The following is an 8,216-nucleotide window of genomic DNA, read 5'->3' as shown; positions in this document are numbered from 1 at the left end:
GGTAGATACAAGCGTATCAGGAGCAAGGTCGTCGTTGGACAGGAGCTTTGATGGGGGAGATATCATAAGATGAGTTCCAATAGCATTTTTGGTGTAGAACCCCCTGTGAGATTTTTGTTTGTTCTTTCTCGTTTCAGGTTGCCTTCCCCCTGTTGTGATGCAGCGTTGGAGCACGCAATCACACACACACACCCCACCCCCTCTAGTGGAATGCAGCGTAGAGATATTTGGAGCATGTTAATCACAGCTTTCTTTTGTCATTTCGGGTCTTCGGTGTTTGTGACGTGGGATGGCATCTTCCCGGTGGGTTCTTTCATGTGTTTTGTTTATCCATTGTTCTATATTAAATTATATTTAGCCTTTATAGATTTTGCGCCTTCGTGGAGAGGTTCGTCAGGTAGTAGGTGAGTAGGTTGGGCTTTTTAGCAGCATCAAAGTGAATATTTTAATCTCTTTTATTTCAGGTACAAGGTGAGAATAGGAGAGGCGCTTCCAGCAAGGATTAATTTAAAGCAATGAAACAGGGTCAAAAGACAGTTGGGATGAGAAAATTAGATAAGTTCCATGGCATAATGATATAGAGCCCATTGTAAGGTATTTGTTTCCTCTATTCTTATTTCAGGTTGCCGATGCTGCGGAAGAAGGAGACATCGTCAAGGAGGTTTATATGTTTCAATGCCGGTTATGCTTGTTGCTGTCCCCTGTTGGTCAAGGATATCACAGTTGGGTATCACAGGGTTGACTGTCTCCTTATTAGGTATATATCACAGTTGTATATCACAGTGTTTATGTTCAGGACGGGGCCGTTGTCAGGGTTTTGATTAAGGAGAAGGTCGTCTGTGAACATGCTTATGCCAGTTAGTCAATTTCTATTACAGGTACTTGTTTTAGGGTCGTAGAGGTATTGCTATCCTGGCAGTCCCCAGGGCCATAGTCAGGGATGACAAGTTGTCTTATTTCAGGTGTCTGTGTCCTAACATATTCAATTGCCTGGGCACGGGTAATGATGCCTTTTTCATAGTTCCTTCTGTAGTGGTTTATCATGTGCCCACAGAATCGAAAGGGAGTAGGTGGTTTATAGTTTACGATTTGTGTAGAAGGCTTTGAGGTGGCGATCAGTCTATTTTGCCTGTGTGGCCCATTTCTCTGCAGCATATTGGGGGACGGGGAGATATCGGACCAAATTTTCCTGGGTATTTTTTTAGTTTTAATGTTTGGCAGGTGATCGCGAATAAGTTTAGAATACCTGGGCCTGGATTTGTGAATCCTAGTTAGCTGCACGGGGCTATGGGCTAGCTGCTTAATAGCCGGGTTTGTGTGGGACGTAGCCGTGGCGAAGAATCGACAGCTTTGTTCCTTATAGGTATCGTCCAGGGTTTTAAGGTTGTGGTTTTTCTTGATTACTTCATTCTTAGTGTATATGTCATAGCCAAGTGCCCCCCTTATTACCCTATTGGCAGCAGACTGAACCTTACGTACCGACGTATCTGAGGCTAGCGAGGCCCAAACTGGCAGCGCATACTGCCATAATGGCATAACAAGCTGTTTTAGGATTATAGCCTTTGTGTTCCTCCTGAGTGTACTGTCTGGGCCAATGAGCCAGTTCAGCTTTCTGGCTCTGGCACGTATTTTAATGCAGAGCTGGGTGGTGTGGAGCTTAAGCGTCAGTTTTTCGTCAAGGGATACTCCTAGGTATTTGTATGTCTTCTTCTCTGCAATTTTTTCATTATCAATGAACAGCTCACACTGTCCATTGGCCGACAGTCTATTTAAGGTAAAGCCCACCTTTGCGCATTTGGTAGGATTGATTTTCAGCCCCCACTTCCTTGCCCATGCCGTGAAGGCGTCGAGATATGCCTTCATGCCTCTGGAGGCTTCTTGTTGAGAGGCACACCTATAGAGAAGAGCTGTGTCATCTGCATAGGTGGCCAAGAGGAATTTACTGGGGTCGCTTCTGTGGGAGTTGTTAAGGACCTTTTCCGGGAGGGGCATGTCGGATGTGAAAATTGAGTAGAGTATAGGCCCCAAGACACTTCCCTGAGGGACACCAGCCTTGACTGTCCTGGTGGTAGATCTAACTCCATTTCCTCCTTTGACGTAGAAAGTCCTTCCACTCAGGTAGCTGTGAATGAGATTAAACAGCTGGGCGGGAAGGAGTTTTTTAAGTTTATACAGGAGCCCATCGTGCCATACCCTGTCAAAGGCCTGGGTAAAATCAATGAAGACCGCTGTGCAGTACTCCATATCCTCGAATGCTTTGAGGATATGCTGGCATACCCTATAAACCTGCTGCTCCCCGCTATGCTCCTCCCTAAATCCAAATTGATGATTCGGTATGGCTTTGGCAAATTTTTTATTTTCCAGCATCTTCTTGAGGATAAGTCTCTCGAAGATTTTGGAGAAGCCAGGAAGGAGACTTATGGGACGGTAGGAGGAGGGGTCAGATACAGATTTCCCAGGCTTTGGGATCATAGTCACTTCTGCCCGTTTCCACTCCGTCGGGAAATAGCCAAGTCGCAGAGCACAATTAAAGATATGTAGGAGGAAAAGGAGGGCCTTTTTTGGCAGTATTTTTATTAACTTATTTGTTATTTTGTCTCCCCCAGGACTCTTCGATGTGGGAAGCCCAGTAACAATAGTTTTCAACTCCTCCAACCGAAAGAAGTAGCGCGCATTGTCAGTACGTCCAGGTGGGTTTTGCAGCAGGGTATTTAATTCGTCAATAATATTTTTTTTATCCTGATCCAGGTTGCAGTCGTCAAAGTTATTGGAGAAGCGGTCTTCAAGGTGTGCGGCAAAAACCTCAGCTTTCTCCTGTGCCGTCTTCGTCCAAGAGGTGCCGGTCGTCCTTCTGCTGGTGGTCGTCATGGGAGCGCCTGTTGAGGTCTTAAGGGGATAATTTGAGGGAGGCTGACGCTTGAGTTTCCTTGTTATCCTCCAGATTCTCGTCATTATGTATCGGTCGTCAGGGTTCAGACGAGCAAGTTGCCCACCAACGCAGTTTTCTCTTGCTCTTTTGATAGCCTTTGTCAGTTTGTTTTTGAGCCTGGAGGCTTTTCTTTTGTTGTCGTCAGTCTTATTTCTCTTCAATTTCTTTTTGCAGGACTCATATTGCGCTATGAGGATTTTAGTGCGGAGATCAAGTTTGAGTTTTGGCTTGGAATTGTGTCCCTTATTATTATGTGCACCGGTGGAGGGAGTGGCATGCTTTCCAAGTGCTTCACCAATTTTACGGGTAAGCAATTTTATACCATCATCAATGTCTTCCTTTGAATTAAGCTCCATGTTTAAATTTAAGCTCCTTTCAAGTGTAACTTGGAACTCCCTGATTCCCTGGTTGCTACGGGGAGGATAGAGGGGCCAACTCGGACTGGAGGAGGGAATTGCTGCTGGAGGACTCAGCGGAGTACGCCCACTTGCTACCTCAATCAGAAGGAGAAGGTGATCCGAGGAAAGCGCGTCCAGTGAGGAGATTCTAATGTTTTTTTTTTTAATTTGTATATATGTTTATATATGCTTTTATTTGTTGTATGTCAGTGCTTGTTAATGTTTCACGTTTACAATTTATATTGGCACATTATAATATTGGCACAACAAGTTCATTAGTCATTGGTTTACAACAAGAAAAAGGAGGGGGCAAATTTAAACAATATAATTTACAAAAAAGAGGGAAGCGGCAAAGCCGTGCTACCGATGCTGGTAAGGGGCGGGGAGGATCTTAGCGTGTTACCCTAGGGCAACTTTTGTGCTTTGACGCTTCCCGCCATTTCTGGTTTAGTAGACGGCCACATTAACATTTAGACAAAAAATACCAGAAACGAAAAAATACCAGACAAATAAAATTTAAGATTAAATTAATCGATAGGCGAGGAAGTCCCATCACTACTTACGCATACCATCTCTACTATAAAGTAGCGTGGGTGAAGCCGGCAAAGACGCGTGAAATGGTGAGTTAACATTAATAAAAATATAAAATAGGAAAATAAATTTAAAATATCTACAGGAACCGACAAAGAAGCATAAAGACGTACTCCCTGGAGGTCATCAAGAGGATTTACTGGCAGCATTTGGCCGGCGTCCCCGGAATTCTCGGAAGCGCCATCAGTAAGTTCTCAGAAGGGGACGCCTCGGCCCGACGCCCATACATATTGCGGCGTCACATATTTGGCACGCAGCATTTAAATTGCATGCAGTGGCTGTGGCAGCAACATCGGCGTCCAACAGGTGAGTCTTTTAAGCAGGTGGCTACTTTTCTTATATCCAATTGGAAGAAAAAGGGTCATATGTGTGAATTATTCATGTTCATCCATTTTTTTAGGAAAATGCCGCCGGCGGCACATTGGCGTCGACGTCGGCAGCAGCATCGCCTCAGACGGGCGTCGGTGTCGGCGTCTCACGTAGGCCGCGCCGTTTCCAAGAAGCGTTGCTATGGAACAGCGTCGGCGGAGACATGGCCCGCAATATGAGCTACATGTTTTCGGGAATCGTCAGTTCCAGCTAGCGTCGAGGGAAAGAAAACATGTTCGCCACATACATGCGAGCAGATTTAGAGGAAATCTGTAACCGCGGCTAAGTAGGCATGAGGTAAGAACAATTTAAATTGTGCTTGTCGTCAAAACAATTATCACAGCGTGTTACTTTTGCAGGTCATCGCCGTGGTCAGGGTGCGTGTCCCAAAAAGGAAGGTTGTCAGGAACAGATCGTAGTCATAACAGGTGAGTCAAAAATTGCAGTGTACAGAGACAGAGACAGACAGAGACAGACAGAGACAAACAGAGACAGACAGAGACAAACAGAGACAGACAGAGACAGACAGAGACAGACAGAGACAGACAGAGACAGATAGAGACAGACAGAGACAGATAGAGACAGACAGAGACAGATAGAGACAGACAGGGACAAACAGAGACAGACAGAGACAGACAGAGACAGACAGAGACAGACAGAGACAGACAGAGACAGACAGAGACAGACAGAGACAGACAGAGACAGACAGAGACAGACAGGGACAGACAGAGACAGACAGGGACAGACAGGGACAGACAGAGACAGACAGAGACAGACAGAGACAGACAGAGACAGACAGAGACAGACAGGGACAGACAGAGACAGACAGAGACAGACAGAGACAGACAGGGACAGACAGAGACAGACAGAGACAGACAGAGACAGACAGAGACAGACAGGGACAAACAGAGACAGACAGAGACAGACAGAGACAGACAGAGACAGACAGAGACAGACAGAGAGAGACAGAGAGAGACAGACAGAGACAGACAGAGACAGACAGAGACAGACAGAGACAGACAGAGACAGACAGAGACAGACAGAGACAGACAGAGACAGACAGAGACAGACAGAGACAGACAGAGACAAACAGAGACAGACAGAGACAGACAGAGACAGACAGAGACAGACAGAGACAGACAGAGACAGACAGAGACAGACAGAGACAGACAGAGACAGACAGAGACAGACAGAGACAGACAGGGACAGACAGAGACAGACAGAGACAGACAGAGACAGACAGAGACAGACAGGGACAGACAGAGACAGACAGAGACAAACAGAGACAGACAGAGACAAACAGAGACAAACAGAGACAGATAGAGACAGACAGGGACAAACAGAGACAGACAGAGACAGACAGAGACAGACAGAGACAGACAGAGACAGACAGAGACAGACAGAGACAGACAGAGACAGACAGAGACAGACAGAGACAGATAGAGACAGACAGAGACAGATAGAGACAGACAGAGACAGATAGAGACAGACAGGGACAAACAGAGACAGACAGAGACAGACAGGGACAGACAGAGACAGACAGGGACAGACAGGGACAGACAGAGACAGACAGAGACAGACAGAGACAGACAGAGACAGACAGAGACAGACAGGGACAGACAGAGACAGACAGAGACAGACAGAGACAGACAGGGACAGACAGAGACAGACAGAGACAGACAGAGACAGACAGAGACAGACAGAGACAGACAGAGACAGACAGAGACAGACAGAGACAGACAGAGACAGACAGAGACAGACAGAGACAGACAGAGACAGACAGGGACAGACAGAGACAGACAGAGACAGACAGAGACAGACAGAGACAGACAGGGACAGACAGAGACAGACAGAGACAAACAGAGACAGACAGAGACAGACAGAGACAGACAGAGACAAACAGAGACAGACAGAGACAGACAGAGACAAACAGAGACAGACAGAGACAGACAGAGACAGACAGAGACAGACAGAGACAGACAGAGACAGACAGAGACAAACAGAGACAGACAGAGACAGACAGAGACCGACAGAGACCGACAGAGACAGACAGAGACAGACAGAGACAGACAGAGACAGACAGAGACAGACAGAGACAGACAGAGACAGACAGAGACAGACAGAGACAGACAGAGACAGACAGAGACAGACAGAGACAAACAGAGACAGACAGAGACAGACAGAGACAAACAGAGACAGACAGAGACAGACAGAGACAGACAGAGACAGACAGAGACAGACAGAGACAGACAGAGACAGACAGAGACAGACAGAGACAGACAGAGACAGACAGAGACAGACAGGGACAGACAGAGACAGACAGAGACAGACAGAGACAGACAGAGACAGACAGGGACAGACAGAGACAGACAGAGACAAACAGAGACAGACAGAGACAGACAGAGACAGACAGAGACAGACAGAGACAGACAGAGACAGACAGAGACAGACAGAGACAGACAGAGACAGACAGGGACAGACAGAGACAGATAGAGACAGACAGAGACAGATAGAGACAGACAGAGACAGATAGAGACAGACAGGGACAAACAGAGACAGACAGAGACAGACAGAGACAGACAGGGACAGACAGAGACAGACAGGGACAGACAGGGACAGACAGAGACAGACAGAGACAGACAGAGACAGACAGAGACAGACAGAGACAGACAGGGACAGACAGAGACAGACAGAGACAGACAGAGACAGACAGAGACAGACAGAGACAAACAGAGACAGACAGAGACAGACAGAGACAGACAGAGACAAACAGAGACAGACAGAGACAGACAGAGACAAACAGAGACAGACAGAGACAGACAGAGACAGACAGAGACAGACAGAGACAGACAGAGACAGACAGAGACAAACAGAGACAGACAGAGACAGATAGAGACAGACAGGGACAAACAGAGACAGACAGAGACAGACAGAGACAGACAGAGACAGACAGAGACAGACAGAGACAGACAGAGACAGACAGAGACAGACAGAGACAGACAGAGACAGACAGAGACAGACAGAGACAGACAGAGACAGACAGAGACAGACAGAGACAGACAGAGACAGACAGAGACAGACAGAGACAGACAGGGACAGACAGAGACAGACAGAGACAGACAGAGACAGACAGGGACAGACAGAGACAGACAGAGACAGACAGAGACAGACAGAGACAGACAGGGACAGACAGAGACAGACAGAGACAAACAGAGACAGACAGAGACAGACAGAGACAGACAGAGACAGACAGAGACAGACAGAGACAGACAGAGACAGACAGGGACAGACAGAGACAGACAGAGACAAACAGAGACAGACAGAGACAGACAGAGACCGACAGAGACCGACAGAGACAGACAGAGACAGACAGAGACAGACAGAGACAGACAGAGACAGACAGAGACAGACAGAGACAGACAGAGACAGACAGAGACAGACAGAGACAGACAGAGACAGACAGAGACAAACAGAGACAGACAGAGACAGACAGAGACAAACAGAGACAGACAGAGACAGACAGAGACAGACAGAGACAGACAGAGACAGACAGAGACAGACAGAGACAGACAGAGACAGACAGAGACAGACAGAGACAGACAGAGACAGACAGGGACAGACAGAGACAGACAGAGACAGACAGAGACAGACAGAGACAGACAGGGACAGACAGAGACAGACAGAGACAAACAGAGACAGACAGAGACAGACAGAGACAGACAGAGACAGACAGAGACAGACAGAGACAGACAGAGACAGACAGAGACAGATAGAGACAGACAGAGACAGATAGAGACAGACAGGGACAAACAGAGACAGACAGAGACAGACAGAGACAGACAGAGACAGACAGAGACAGACAGAGACAGACAGAGACAGACAGAGACAGACAGAGACAGACAGAGACAGACAGGGACAGACAGAGACAG

The 8,216-nt window shown here is 47.2% G+C and overlaps 1 long non-coding RNA gene across 1 annotated transcript; it reads left to right on the top strand.

The window, feature by feature from the left end:
- The first annotated feature begins 3,856 nt into the window (after positions 1–3,856).
- Positions 3,857–4,785, top strand: LOC26513993. Its single transcript, XR_001408142.2, has 4 exons — positions 3,857–3,947; positions 4,004–4,224; positions 4,319–4,584; positions 4,647–4,785. It is a non-coding gene; the product is annotated as an uncharacterized LOC26513993 (long non-coding RNA).
- The last annotated feature ends 3,431 nt before the right edge of the window (positions 4,786–8,216 follow it).

Source organism: Drosophila ananassae, chromosome 3L (assembly GCF_017639315.1).
Source record: "Drosophila ananassae strain 14024-0371.13 chromosome 3L, ASM1763931v2, whole genome shotgun sequence".
NCBI lineage: Eukaryota > Metazoa > Arthropoda > Insecta > Diptera > Drosophilidae > Drosophila > Drosophila ananassae.
Note: the sequence above shows the minus strand (reverse complement) of the source record. Positions and strands in the feature narration are given on the sequence as shown.